A 16,171-nucleotide genomic window follows, 5' to 3' on the forward strand; every position below is an offset into this window, starting at 1 on the left:
TTCTGTTATAGCGTGCCTCCATATTTTAGGAATCCAGTCTTTATATCATGCTTACCAGTAGCATTTCTGTTTTTTTGTGGAGTTGAGAGCTTCTCTTAATTCATTCATACATAAATCGTCTACACATCCTATTTCAATTTCATACCCTTTATTAACTTTTTCGTAACTTGTCCATCGTGTAAAGGCCAGAAATGGTAATACTCTGTAAACTATTCGAAATTGTTCGACTCTCAGCTCATTGTCAGTTGATGGAAAAGAATCGAAAGTATCACGATAGCTGCCTGTGCCACTAGGCTAGATAATGGAAGATACCAAAATGTAAAGAAAGCATATCTTCAGATGGCACGTTCGATCGGTGACGTTTGTCGTTAAATCGTGATGCAACATTACATTCAGCAAATCAAGTTAATCAGTAACACTCCACCGTAAAGGATTATGTTGCAGCTTCTGACATTGAAAACTGACTTTCAGGTTCTTTCATTATACGCAAAATGTATGTGGTGATGAGTACTTCCGGTATCCGCATGATGCACTGTGAGAACTGTAGGCGAGATTCAGTACAACACCGAATTTCTCTTATTTTTCCGTTACGATCATTTCTCGAGATGGGGGTATTAGGGCGGAAGTAATACGACTATACTTCCTGCCTCCTCTCGAAACTTGGGCTCTCGTAATTTTAATAGTAAATGTCTCAAAGGCACACAACGCTGCTCTTGGAGTATCTCATGAGCAGAATGAGCATCTCCTTGGCGCTCTTACACTTAATAAACGCACCCGTGATTAAATGTGCCGTTCTTTAAATCTTCTGTGTCTCCTCTATCCTACCTGCCAAGGGTCCAAAATGACGAACATTTTACTGTTACTATTTCCAGTCAGTTATCGCAAATGGTATAATCGAACGCTAAGGTAAGTTTCTGCTTGTTTTCTGCACGATACATTAATTTATTTGCAGTGTGTGTGTGTGTGTGTGTGTGTGTGTGTGTGTGTGTGTGTGTGTGTGTGTGTGTACCTCGGAAGCTAATTTATTCCCCTATGAAATTTTTACGTTTAAATAATATAATGGCGAAACTTATAGAACTCAAGTACGTACAAAATATCTGTACAGAGTCTAGTGGCCAAAGGGTTACGACAAGAACGCGCGACAGTACCAACATTATTTAAAGTATATTTGAACTCTGACTTAAGGATATGGAAACCTCTAAAATCACCAACTTTTTCCGTAAACAGGAGGAAAATAAACTGGAGATTGAAACCCCTGTCCGAAACTGTATACACGAAAGCAACATAGCAGCGCATTCATAGGAGACGAGGTCTGTCTACGCAGCAGCTAGCTACATCTTCTTCACTCGCGATCGTGGCAATCAATGGCGATCACTGAATAACAAACAACAATGCGAGACGTGCCGCCTACGGTCCATCAGCGTACAAAGTCGAGTTTGCTGCCTGAAGGATGTCCTAGTAGCAGGCGCCGTCGCCTGTAAATTCGCCGCTCTGTAGAGTCGTTGGATGACGTTTCCGGACACGGGCTCCTATTCTCAATTGTTTCCTTAAGGCATCCTCCACAACCTCTTGAAATTTGTCGCAACTTTCTGGGATACGCTGTATTTTGGGGTAGTATGGCCAGTGAATTCTTATAAGTGTTTGACAGTCATTATAAACTAAGATGGATCCAGTAAAAGCGAAATTAACAACCGCATTGCCCAAGGCAGACGAGCGATCAAATTACGGTGCACACATATTACATCCGGAACGAAGATTAGGATGTTTAAAGCTATGGTACAAAATATAGCGACTTATGGCGCAGGAACGTGGGAAATAATTGAAAGAATTAAGATGAATTTGTTGTCAAACAGATGGGATTTAGCAGGAGTTGCCGCAGGGTTTCGCTACGGAATAAAATTAAAAATGTAGGCATACGTATGAGAATGAACCTGGCATCAGTGAATGGATACAATCGTAGCAAACCAATTGACGATATGCGATGTATCCGTTAGTGTGAGAACCGATGGTCTAAGATGATGGAATGGATTCCAACTAACGGAAGAGGTAGACGCCCGAAAACATAACGTCAAGGAGGTAGTTGAGAGGGCTTTGTCAGAGATGAATTTACTGAAGGACGATTAACCTGATTCCGGTACTATAGAGCAAGCATTAAATAACACCATCACACAACTTTGCGCTAGGCACACGGTTATTCCCGATTTTCGCACTACTGAACAAACAACTTCAACGCAAACATATCACTGCTTATCAGTGCATTTAAATGAGAATGGGTATGATTTACTGCGCATTTCACTTTCCGTCCATTAACAAGACTATTATTACAGACAGTTTCGAGTTTCAGGCTGCGAGAGAAAATTCATTCACGTCCGCAATAGCACTAAAGGATCAACGGTTTCAAACGAAGTTCAGATACTTCAGTGACGTCTTCGTTTGCAAAGGAAAGGAATAAGTGACAATGCAGATTGATAATTGAATTCTGTTGTTCACGCAAGAATGTTAATATTAATGTTGAGTAAATCATAAAACATGAGGTCTTGAGAGATTTTATCATGAAAGTCTGTTTTCACGTTGAAAGTAATGTTAAACCTGATCTTTTTAGTGCCATTTTGTGTATTGTAATCTTCGTAGCTGTAATTTTACGCAAAATAAGCGAATGCTTTAAAGTATACAACTCAAAAATTTGCTTACTCCGCACAACAGCGTTTTCGGTGAATATTTGGAGTTCTAACCTGTGAGGATTGTTTGGCTTCACTTGACCAATCTGATCCACAGATAAAAATCACTCAGGCCTTCTTGGTCGCCAGGAGCTTTTACTGTCTTTAGCGAAGTCCAAATTACACTACAGCGGTCGTCATGGTTTCTACGTAGGAAAGACAGTAAGAACTTTCCACTATGAAAACCTGCAGTAGCTAGCCACAAATACCAGAGCAGATGCATACTAAATGATATCTCACTGTATTTCACGAAGAAACTATAAGAGACTAGACCTTTTACAACAGCTTTAAATACTCCGTTACAAAGAATAATTTTCCGAGAACATTAAAAACGAGGAAACCGGTTTAATCAGGCTCAGTTTCTTCAGTAGTTTTGGAGACTTTTTTCCTCCAGATGGACACAGACATCTATCAGTAACAAACATAAACAGTATAAAAGTCACCTCTCATATCTACAGGAAGCTGTCATCTTAGCTATAATCACATCTTAGAATACAAAAATTATCTTCCTGTGTAGTTATTTTTTGTCATATTTACATAAAATGCCTGAACATGAGAAAGTAAAAACAGTGTAATGCGGAAAATATTTGTATTATTTTGATTAGTATTTTGTGTACTGTCCGAAGGCACGTCTTCACGCGGTTGCTCTTCATGTTCTTCTGAGGTCTGCTGATCTCATCGTTTCCATGCATCCATCACTTCCTGGAATGTCACCCATCTTGTATCTCCTCCTTTCTCTCATCTTCTTCCACTCAGCCAAGACTCTAGGTTCCAAACAAAACACTTGGTCAGTATTTTCCCGAGCTCCTTGTCTAGCCTTCCGTACATTAAGTTCCTCTTTCTATTGAAAGCCCCCTTAGCTAACGCAATTCGAGTTTTGACCTACTGGTAGCAACTTAGACCTTCCGTTATTACGCTTCCTAGATATTTGAAAGCCACCACCGGCTCATTTTAATTGATTCTGTCTTAATATTATCTGCTTTATCTCCTTCGCCAATCATCATGCATTTCGTTTCTCTTATTGATCTTCATACTTCTCCATAGGGGTCATTCAGGTCTATTAACATTTTGTTTGTGTTACTTTACTTTCTGCTGTTCTCTTTCTTCGAGCACAAACTCAGCTATTCCCAACTGAATACTTGCCAATAATTCCTATACGTGTAAGTAAAGATCAATGAGGAAAAACAGTAACCTTGCCTCACTCTCCTTAGGATCATGCTTTCTTAGGTCGTTCCATTCCCAGCCCTCATGTTGTAAATATTAATACTGTTGCAATTTCTTCTCCTTCAAATCAGCTCTTTTGTTCACAAAACACACACGAATTCGCCCTATTGTACTCAGTGGAAGTTCAAAAATGGCTCTGAGCACTATGGGACTTAACTTCTGAGGTCATCAGTCCCCTAGAACTTAGAACTACTTAAACCTAACTAACCTAAGGACATCACACACATCCATGCCCGAGGCAGGATTCGAACCTGCGACGGTAGCGGTCGCGCGGTTCCAGACTGTAGCGCCTAGAACCGCTCGGCCACCCCGGCCGGCTCAGTGAAAGTCTTTTCTAATTCAGCATTCTCAATAACATTTTGGTTGTACGAGAAATTAGGCTGATTTCCTATGTTCTTCACACATTCTGTTATTCTGTTGCAATAAAGTCCTCTGGCCACCTTCATATTTCGTTCATGTCATTGCAAATCTGTCTTTCTTCTCCCTCTTTCTCACAAGCTCTACATTATTTCCACTTCTAGTTCGTCAGTTTCATATGCCTTGTATTTTTCATTTCGTTGAGTACTTTTGCATCTCTCCGTACAGAATAACATGCTATTTTTCATCATCTTCTTCACTCTTTATATTTTTTGATTTTAGATCCACCTCATATAAACACTATATACACTCTAAAACAAGAATGAAACTGCGCACCACGAAAGAACTTTCTGAATTCTGACAGAAATCAGTAGATGTGACGGAGATTTAGAGAAATACAAATGCTTACAATTTCAGAAAAAATTGGATGATTTATTCAAGAGAAAGAGCTTCGCCAATTGAGCAAGTTAATAACGCTTTGGTCCACCTCTGTCCCTCAGCAAGCAGTCTTTCGGCTTGGCATTAATTGATAGGGTTGTCCGATGTCCTCCTAAGGAATATCGTGCCAAAATCCCGAGCTGTTTGGAAGGGCCTGCCTGTAATGCTCCTCACGTTCTCAACTGGGGAGAGATCTGGGGACCTTGCTGGCCAAGGCAGGGTTTGTCAAGCACAAAGACAAGCAGCAGAAAATGTCACCGTGTGCGGGCGGGCATTACCTCGCTGAAATGTAAGCCCAGGATGGCCCGCCATACAGGGAAGCAAAATGGGGCGTAGGATATCGTCGACGCATCGCTGTGCTGTAAGGGTGGCGCGGATGACGACCAAAAGGGTCCTGCAACGAAAAGAAATGGCACCTCAGACCATCATTCATGGTTGTCGGGCCGTATGGCAGGTGATATGCTGGTATCCCACCAGTGTCTGGAGCCTCTCCAGACACATCTTCGCTGGACACTGGGGGCCAGTTCGAAGCGGGACTCAACAGTGAACAAAATTCTGCTCGATTCAAAGAGAGTCCAGGCGGAAGACGTGTTTGGAGACTGCTTGGACACCCGTGGGATACCAATCTGACTGTCGCCAGGCATACAGCCCAACTGAGAACGTTAGGAACATTATGGGCAGGGATCTCCAACCAATTCGTGATATTGACCATCTAACGCGCCAGTTGGACAGAATGTGGCACTACACCCTCAGGAGGACATCCAACAACTCTATCAGTCAATGCCAAGGCGAATAACTACTTGCATAAGGGCCAGAGGTGGACTAATGCGTTATTGACTTGCTCAAATTGTGAAGTTCTTTCTCTTGAATAAATTATCCAATTTTTCTGAAATCGTATCAATTTATTTGTCTGTAGATGCATATCACATCTACCGACTTCCGTTCTATTCCGATAATTCTTTCGTGTGCGTCCTTTTCTTTAAGTGCCTCCACCACACACATGGATGTAGATGTAGATGTAGATATCCTCGCCATCTACGTGGGATCGCCTAGAAAGTAATGCACCCTTTTTTTCTCAGTCAAGAACAGTGTTCGACTGCGAAACTTTAGGGCTTGCATTACCTGAAGTTTTCTGAGTGTGCACGCGCTGCAGCAGTGCTTCGAAATGGCATCTATTACATGTACGTCAGAAGCAGCGTGTCGTCTTTGAATTTCTCACTGCTGGGAAACTGTTGGGAACATCACAAACGTTTGTGTGCAGATTATGGAGCGTTTGCAGCCGAGAGTAGTAGTTAGTCGCGGGAAAAAAGAGTGATGCCATTACGAGAAGGCGGTTCGGCAAAGCTCCAAGATTTGCAGATTCTGGGAAGGCCATCCTCTGCCGCCACACTTGACAAGAAGCAGCTTGCTGATGCGCTCAGTCGTGATGCCAAAAAGCAGCACCGTTAATTCTGAAGCATAAGTGACCACAACAACCAAACTCAAGATCCACTTACAGCGACTTAGGCGCCATAACAACAGAGGTGACTGATAGTTCGATTCAGCATGACAACGCTCGGCCTCACACGAGTCTGACGACTTTGGCACAAATCTCTAAACAGGGTTGGACGGTGTAACCCCGTCCACCGTAGTCCTGGCCAAACTCCCTCATTAAAGGCTGCATTTCGCGGAAGAAATTTTGAGGATGACGAAGAGGTGAATCGAACACTCAAGAAATGGCTTCGTGAAAAGAAAAAAAGAGAGTTGTTCCGATAGGGCACACACGCCCTTTTGTATCACTTGAAGAAGGCCACGGAACGGGAAGTGTAGAAGAGGGAGTGTAAAAGAAATATAATTATTTACTTTGTGTACCTTTCATTGTGTTGAATAAATAATTGCTGAAGGAAAAAAAAATATAGTGCATTACTTTCCGGAAGACCGTTGCGTTTAATACACTACTGGCCATTAAAATTGCTACACTAAGAAGAAATGCAGATGATAAACGAGTATTCATTGGACAAATATGTTACACTAGAACTGACATGTGATTACATTTTCACGAAATTTGGGTGCATAGATCCTGAGAAATCAGTACCCACAACAACCACCTCTGGCCGTAATAACGGCCTTGATACGCCTGGGCATTGAGTCAAACAGAGCTTGGATGGCGCGTACAGGAACAGCTGCCCATGAAGCTTCAACACGATACCACAGTTCATCAAGAGTAGTGACTGGCGATTGTGACGAGCCAGTTGCTCAGCCACCACTGACCAGACGTTTTCAATTGATGAGAGATCTGGAGAATGTGCTGGCCAGGGCAGCAGTCGAACATTTTCTGTATCCAGAAAGGCCCGTACAGGACCTGCAACATGCGGTCGTGCATTATCCTGCTGAAATGTAGGGTTTCGCAGGGATCGAATGAAGGGTAGAGCCACGGGTCGTAACACATCTGAAATGTAACGTCCACTATTCAAAATGCCGTCAATGCGAACAAGAGGTGACCGAAACGTGGAACCAATGGCACACACCCCATCACGCCGGGTGATACGCCAGAATGGCGATGACTTATACATGCTTCAAATGTGCGTTCTCCGTGATGTCGCCAAACTCAGATGCGACCATCATGATGCTGTAAACAGAACCTGGATTCATCCGAAATAATGACGTTTTGCCATTCGTGCACCCTGGTTCGTCGTTGAGTACACCATCGCACGCGCTCTTGTTTGTGATGCAGCGTCAAGGGTAACCGCAGCCATGGTCTCCGAGCTGATAGTCCATGCTGCTGCAAACGTCGTCGAACTGCTCGTGCAGATGGTTGTTGTCTTGCAAACGCCCCCATCTATTGACTCAGAGATCGAGACGTGGCTGCACGATCCGTTACAGCCATGCGGATAAGATGCCTGTCATCTCGACTGCTAGTAATACGAGGCCGTTGGGACCCAGCACGGCGTTCCGTATTACCCTCCTGAACCCTCTGATTCCATATTCTGCTAACAGTCATTGGATCTCGACCAACGCGAGCATCAATGTCGCGATACGATAAACCGCAATCGCGACAGGCTACAATCCGACCTTTATCAAAGTCGGAAACGTGATGGTATGCATTTCTCCTCCTTCACGAGGCATCACAACAACGTTTCACCAGGCAACGCCGGTCAACTGCTGTTTGTGTATGAGAAATCGGTTGGAAACTTTCTTCATGTCAGCACGTTGTAGGTGTCGCCACCGGCGCCAACCTTGTGTGAATGCTCTGAACAGCTTATCATTTGCATATCACGGCCTCTTCTTCCTGTCGGTTAAATTTCGCGTCTGTAGCACGTCATCTTCGTGGTGTAGCAGTTTTAATGGCCACTAGTGTATCTTTTGTAGTTCTTTAGTTATCGTGCTATCCTGTCTTTTGATTTCCATTTTAATCGTTCTTTTCCCACTAACAAAATCTACCTGCCTAGATAATGGGTCATTATTTCGTACTTTCCTTCTGAACTTAGGTCTACACAGCTGATAACAGAAGAAATAAAAAATTTTATTTCAACTGTTCGTTTTATTCGAAATTGCTTTCATCAATAAATTAAACTGTATATTTGTATTTTGACTAGTGAAAATAGTATATGCAAATACACAAATAATATGAGTATGTAAAGAACCTGATCGTGGTGTGTGAGGGTTGCAAAGCGTCCTGAGTTTTAACAAAACCTGGACTTTGACTGACGTTTGATTTTTTTATATTTTCATATTTTACAAATATAAGTCAGTAACGACACAAAAAATTTAAAGACTGCAGTTCCTTTGCTGACTGTTGCCTGCTCACTAAACACCTGGTGAACCCCAGCGGAGTCTGCGTGCGACGCTTGTACGTTGTTGATCCACCTGCACGCGATGCTCCCAGACTGTCTTGTCTGTTTCACTTTTAAATGCTTGTTTTGCTGTGTATACTAGGTAGTCAACAATAGTCGAAAAATCTTTAGGGACACTTTTATTAAGGCTACATGACATAAACATATTGATCCTTAGATGTTTATCTTCTTGGTCATCAACACTAAGGTCGGCTGTATGTAGCTCTCCGTCCCTCTCTCTCACTCGCTGTCCTCCTCTTTCCAGCGTAGCTGCTGCTTCCCACACGAGTAATGATCTGCCTTACATTATCATAAACGGTCTGCCCTGCAATGCTTTCCCGCACAGTCCCTTCAACTACGGTTTTCGGCAGCGAGTCATTGGGGTATTCAGAATTTTATTTCGATGGGAAGGGAAAGGGGGAGCGGCGTTCTGTGTCCATTTGTAAGAATGCCATTTTTCGTCGTGGCAGTTTAGAAATTTTATTCATTTATTAAGTTATTTATTGATTTATTTCTCAAGTAAAGATCTGCTGCATGTTATTATACATTGATAAGCCAAAACATTGCCCACCGTGACGCTAGATGCCGCCTGCTGGCGTTGCGGACACGTGAGGCAGAAACAGTAGTATGTACGAGGAGCAGACACGGACGGGGGATCATCCTAGCGAAGATATGGTCTGTAAATGGGCAAATACATTGAGATAAGCGACTTTGACAAAGAGCAGATTATTATTACGCAGAGTGTGTGAACGAGTATCTCGGAAACGGCGAAACTGGTCTAACGTTCACGTGCTACTGTCGGGAGCATCTACGGAAAGAAGTAAAAGGTCTAAGTGGTTGGACGCTTACGACTGTTCGCAGATCGTGTGGTTTGGGTTCTCATCCGCTCCGTAAAACAGGACAGATGGTGATGTGTGGCATCTCTGCCGAAAGAGCACAATGTTGGTGCTCACACAAGTATTTCAGGGCAGACCGTTCACCTTACACCAGGGCTTAACAACTGGGCGGTTTTGAGCGCGAGTACTCGCGTCTGCTCAGGCACGTGCTCGCGAGCAGCTGCAAGGTCGTGGAGCAGGGTGGGAGGGAGGGGAGGGAGGGGAAATGCGCGCGCACGTTTGAATAGGGCCGCAGCGTGCCTACTGAATTCGCGCCGACTGTGGAACGTTTAAAGTACTACGATCAGCTCTTAGCAGTCACTTCGCTGGTTAAGAACCATGTGAAGTCGCCGTTGTGTAACCCCAACCATGTTTTCGCAGTTCAACCCCCATTGGGAGGAATTGTATCTGTTCACAGAAAAAGATGGTGTTGCAAAATGTTTAGTATGTCACAAAACGCTGAATTCTTTTACGAAATTTAATTTGCAGCGACATTATATGTCGTACCACGCGAAAGACTACAGACGTGGAAAATATGATTGACCAGATCGTGCACAGGGAGTTATTAAACTTAAAAGGAAGCTATCCGAAGATCTGGACGACGAAGAAAAATCAACTGAGGCAGCTCTCAGAGTGGGTTACAAAATTGCTTTGCTTTTAGCAAAATCCCTGCGCCCTGTAACTGATGGCGATTTAATAAAAGAATGTTTGGTAGCTGCAGCGGAACATTTGTGTCCATCTCAAGTTGAACAGTTTCGGATTGTGCCATTATGTAACATGACCATTATGCGTCGCATACAGGACATGGCAGACGACGTCCAGAGCCAGCTTGCAAATATCTGTAAAGATTTTATGGCGTATTCTCCAGCTCTGGACGAAAGTGTTGATATCACTGGAACAGCGCAGCTTGCCATATTTATTAGAGGTGTTAATAGAGATCTTCAGGTGAGGGAGGAGCTCCTCGATGTAGTAGCCATGAAGAACACTACAACCGGAGGTGATATTTTAAGTAGTGTTGAAGAAAGTGTTGAAAATATAGGATTGTCGTGGAATTCTTTAGTTTCAGTGTCTACAGATGGTAGAGGCATACACTAAGCTAATAAAATTATGTGGCACGTGTACATTCTCCATTATTTGTTTCATTTGTCGCAGTAATAATTCGTGAGTGATATCCCTGCAGGTGGCCGCGGATTTACATCGACTGGCGGCAGCTGTTGTGTACCCCACATGACTCTCCCCACTCTCCGCTCTGGTCCGGTAGTGGGGGTAGCGTTCTCGCGCTGCTCCGTGCTCGCGCCTTGCTGCTCACAGCTTGCTCCGCGAGCACGTATGTTGTGAAGCCCTGCCTTACACTGTTGAACATGTAGCTCCGCAGCAGACCACCCCTACGTATTCACATGTTGTCCAACGACATTATCGATTACGATTGCAGTGGGCACGGGACCATCGGGGTTCGACCGTCGATCAATCGAAACATGTCGGCTCTTCAGGTGAATCACATTTTTGCTACACTAGGCCGAAGGTCGTCTCCCAAAACGCCGTCATCGAGGCATCGAGGTGAATGGCGGCCCGAAGCGTGCAGCGCGCCACAAACGTTGGTGGGAGCAGTATCATGCTGTGGGAGATATTCTCCTATACTTGCATAGGGCCTGTGGTAGTAATCGAAGATACGCTGACAGCTCCGAACCACCTGCATCCCTTCATGCTTGATGCCTTCCCCGGCGGCGATATCGTCTTTCAGAAATTCAAATGTGTGTGAAATCTTACGGGACTTAACTGCTAAGGTCATCAGTCCCTAAGCTTACACACTACTTAACCTAAATTATCCTAAGGACAAACACACACACCCATGCCCGAGGGAGGACTCGAACCTCCGCCGGAATCAGCCTCACAGTCCAAGGCTGCAGCGCCCTAGACCGCTCGGCTAATCCCGCACGGCCTTTCAGAAGTATAGTTGTCCGTGTCTCGGAGCCAGAACCATGCTACAGCGTTTTGAGGAGCATTAGAGTGTACTCACGTTGATGTTTCGGTGACCAAATTATCCTCATGTAAATCCTACGGAACCCATGTGAGTCGCTATCGGGCGCTACCACCACGTACGCAAATCAGCGACCCGTTATTTACGCAAATTACATGACCTGTGTGTAGACATCTAATGCCACATACACCCACAAACCCACCTACATGTTGTCGGATCTCTAATAAGTAGAATCAGTGATGTATTTCGTTCCAAAAACGGACGAACAAGCTATTAAGCAGGTAGTCATAATTTTTGGCTGATCATTGTATATAGCACGTAGTACATTTTGTGATGTTTACATGTTCTGTCATACATATTCGCCAACAGCCTTGCCGCAGTGGTAACACCGGTTCCCGTCAGATTACTGAAGTTAAGCACTGTCGGGCTGGGCTAGCACTTGGATGGGCGACCATCCGGTCTACCGAGCACTGTTGGCAAGCAAGGTGCACTCAGCCCTTGTAAGGCAAACTGAGGAGCTACTTGATTGAGAGGTAGCGGCTCCGGTCTCGGAAACTGACATACGGCCGGGAGAGCGGTGTGCTGACCACATGCCCCACCATATCCGCATCCAGTGACGCCTGTGGGCTGAGGATGACACGGCAACCGGTCGGTACCTTTGAGCCTTCATGGCCTGTTCGGGAGCAGTTAGTTACTTAGTCAGTCATACATATTCAGTTTTATTACTACGTAGTGCATTATTTGAGGATTTTCCAAAATGCTAAAATTAAAAATTAAAAAATATAGAAAACTGCAAACTGTACTGACAATTTTGTCTAAATCTGTTGCTAACTTCGATAGTGATAATAAATAAGATACATAATAGGTTGTTGATGAAGTTTAAATTTAAATTTAAATTTTATTTCATGGAAGAAATAAGAGATGACAATAATGTTGACTTAGATGTGATGTGACACTTTCTTCCCTTTATACCTTTTATGTGTTTGGTATACATCCGTTACATATGTTATCGTGACTTCGGTAATAATTAACAATATTTTGATTAATTATGTTACAATGCGTTTCCGAACTTAAGATAACAGTGGAGACTGGGAGTTGATTTAATACGTCATAGTCAACCGCATTACGTGCGACGGGTTCAGCAAAACTTCGGGCGAGTCAAATACACTACTGGCCATTAAAATTGCTACACCAAGAAAAAATGCAGATGATAAACGGGTATTCATTGGACAAATATATTATACTAGAACTGACATGTGATTACATTTTCACGCAATTGGGGTGCATAGATCCTAAGAAGTCAGTATCCAGAAGAACCACCTCTGGCCGTAATAACGGCCTTGATACGCCTGGGCATTGAGTCAAACTGAGCTTGGATGGCGTGTACAGGAACAGCTGCCCATGAAGCTTCAACACGATACCACAGTTCATCAAGATTAGTGACTGGCTTATTGTGACGAGCTAGTTGCTCGGCCACCATTGAACAGACGTTTTCAATTGATGACAGATTTGGAGAATGTGCTGGCCAGGGCAGCAGTCGAACATTTTCTGTATCCAGAAAGGCCCGTTCAGGACCTGCGGCATGCGGTCGTCCATTATCCTGCTGAAATGTAGGGTTTCGCAGGGATCGAATGAAGGGTAGAGCCACGGGTCGTAACACATCTGAAATGTAACGTCCACTGTTCAAAGTGCCGTCAATGCGAACAAGAGGTGACAGAGACGTGTAACCATGGCACCCCATACCATCACGCCAGGTGATACGCCAGTATGGCGAACACGAATACACGCTTCCAATGTGCGTTCATCACGATGTCGCCAAACACGGATGCGACCATCATGATGCTGTAAACAGAGCCTTGATTCATCCGAAAAAATGACGTTTTGCCATTCGTGCACCCTGGTTCGTCGTTGAGTACACCATCGCACGCGCTCCTGTCTGTGCTGTAGCGTCAAGGGTAACCGCAGCCATGGTCTCCGAGCTGATAGTCCATGCTGCTGCAAACGTCGTCGAACTGTTCGTGCAGATGGTTGTTGTCTTGCAAACGTCCCCATCTGTTGACTCAGGGATCGAGACGTGGCTGCACGATCCGTTACAGCCATGCGGATAAGATGCCTTTCATCTCGACTGCTAGGGATACGATGCCGTTGGGATCCAGCACGGCGTTCCGTATTACCCTCCTGAACCCACCGATTCCATATTCTGCTAACAGTCATTGGTTCTCGACCAACGCGAGCAGCAGTGTCGCGATACGATAAACCGCAATCGCGATAGGCTACAATCCGACCTTTATCAAAGTCGGAAACGTGGTGGTACGCATTTCTCCTCCTTACACCAGGCATCACAACGTTTCACCAGGCATCGCCAGTCAACTGCTGTTTGTGTATGAGAAATCGGTTGGAAACTTTCTTCATGTCAGCACGTTGTAGGTGTCGCCACCGGCGCAAAACATGTGTGAATGCTCTGAAAAGCTAACCATTTGCATATCACAGCATCTTCTTCCTGTCGGTTAAATTTCGCGTCTGTAGCACGTCATCTTCGTGGTGTAGCAATTTTAATGGCCAGTAGTGTATAGTGCAGGGAAAGTGGAAGAAATGTCACATCTTCAGGTAGTGTTACATGTTATGAAATGATATAACAATCAATTACATAGAGAGTTACATTTTCAGATTGATTCGATTTATTGTTGGAAAACCTTAGCTTACTTTTCCTATATTTGTATGTGTATCTCGTCTTCAGTTCTTCTTTTGTGTGATATATCTTCTGAGTCATTGTCTGTGTTTGTATCTGTGCCATTTACCACATAGTGCTGATCTTTCAGATGTGGACTCTGTCTTATACTTTCGTATGGTTCCTGACGTTTGTATGCCACATATAGTGACCGCGATACTTCGTCTGTGATGTTGTTTATAGAGTTCCAGCCATTGTGTCTGCATATTAACCATCCTATATCTTGGTTCCCTAATCTAAGTCTTATACGTCATAGGGCATCAGAGATTAGCACTGTATGTTCAGGTGTGCAGTCTCATCACAGGCACAAGTGTGAGTCTGTCTTAGGCCAGACATGAGTAGGTGCTCAGGATACGGGCCGTGGACCGCAAGAAAGTGCACCATGCCGCAGGTTGGGCTTACATACTTCAAATTAATCCGCTCTCGGATACCGGTGAAGAAGGCGTACACCCGACTTCCCTTGTCAGTTGTGTCCTATTCTGTATGCCATGTATCAATGCTCCAGTTGTTTAATTTCCGTTTTTTCGGTTATATCTTGTCCAGTTATTTCTCTTATTTTGTCACGTCTTCCGCCCTTCAGCTGCTCTGTGGCAAATTGTAATATCTGTAGGGAAAAGTCCCAGTACCACACACAGCGCCTGAGTCGAGGTCACGCCGAAAGTCCCGATAAATTGAGTAGAACGCTCCACTGACCGCGCCCCGCAGTGGTTCTGTGCGTACCTAAGAATAATCTATGTGCCCAAGCACTAGCCGCAAAACAAGTTATTAAGTCAAAGAGTGCCGTGTAATGCCTCGTCATTGTCTGCAGGGGTAGTACGTATCGTATAGTGTTCAGTATTGCAATGTTATGCATGAGTTTCATCGCTTTGTTAATTTTTAGTCTGGCACGTTCGTTAAAGTGTAAATGCTTGTCAATATAAATGCCGAAATATATTGCGACGGGTTTCCTTTTTACAGATATGTTGTTTAATTTTGTTATTGGATTTCTTTTCAGCGTGCCTCTTAGAAGTAGGTAAACAGTTTTCTTAGTTGCTGTTGTCACTGTATTGTTCATGCACCATTCACCGATGAACGCGAGGAACCGCGAGGTTTTACTCTCTAATTCGGACCTGGAGTCTGCAGATACAGCGGACGCAACCAACCCGTTTGCTATGTCGTTGTCTTCTAATGCATTCAGTAGTGGTTCTATGGCTACGTCCCAGTAAACCAGTCCGCTTGTCGATCCTTGCTGACAACCGTTAGTTACCTCCTTTATAATCTTTTGGCGACCAATCTTCCATTCCACTATCCTTTTTTTACAATACTCTGTGAAGCTGTTGTATAGAGACAGAGGAATACTCATCTCTCTAAGTCTTGCAAATAGTGCTGGCCACCAAAAGTTGTCGAAAGCACTAGCTACGTCAATTAGGATTGCTGCTATGTATTTGTCATGTAATGTCTGTGTCATTTCTTTGGCCCTGTTTACAGCATCGTCGATGGATTTATATGGTCGAAAGCCAGACTTGTGTGGGTTAAGGCCTAAGAGCTGCCGGTGCGACTGAAGTCTGTCGCACAGTAATCTCTCCTGTACGTTTGCCAGAAAGTTAATAAGGCATACTGGTTTATATGTCTTAGGGTCAGTCGGGCTTTCGTCCTCTGCTTTCTTGATTGTAACTGAATTTGCTGTCTTCCATATACTCGGTATTCGTCCTTCTAGTAGAGCATCATTCAGTAAGTCTGTCAGGTATGGTACTGAAAGTGGAGCAGCTTGTTTGATGGTTTCGGGGTGGATACTGTGGTGTCACCGCTAGACACCACACTTACTAGGTGGTCGCCATTTAACTTAGCAGAGGGCTATTCTACTGTCTATCTCTCGGCAAATGAGAGCAAGGCTTAGCACGTCCAATCGCTAGCTATGTTGTCCGTACAACTGGGGACGAGGTCTCCTCAGTCTCTCGAGACCTGCCTTGTGGTGGCGCTAGGTTTGCGATCCCACAGTGGCGACACGCGGGTCCGACATGTACTACAGGACCGCGGCCGATTTAAGTTACCACCTAGTAAGT

The 16,171-nt window shown here is 44.3% G+C and overlaps 1 protein-coding gene and 1 pseudogene across 1 annotated transcript in view; both read left to right on the forward strand.

Annotated features, from left to right (window-relative positions):
- Positions 1-16,171, forward strand: part of LOC126263333 (urocanate hydratase-like) — a 380,705-nt gene that overhangs the window by 316,142 nt on the left and 48,392 nt on the right. The gene's annotated exons all lie outside the window — the stretch shown is intronic.
- Positions 11,763-11,880, forward strand: LOC126263934 (5S ribosomal RNA; annotated as a pseudogene).

The sequence above is a fragment of the Schistocerca nitens genome, chromosome 6, assembly GCF_023898315.1.
Source record: "Schistocerca nitens isolate TAMUIC-IGC-003100 chromosome 6, iqSchNite1.1, whole genome shotgun sequence".
Lineage (NCBI taxonomy): Eukaryota > Metazoa > Arthropoda > Insecta > Orthoptera > Acrididae > Schistocerca > Schistocerca nitens.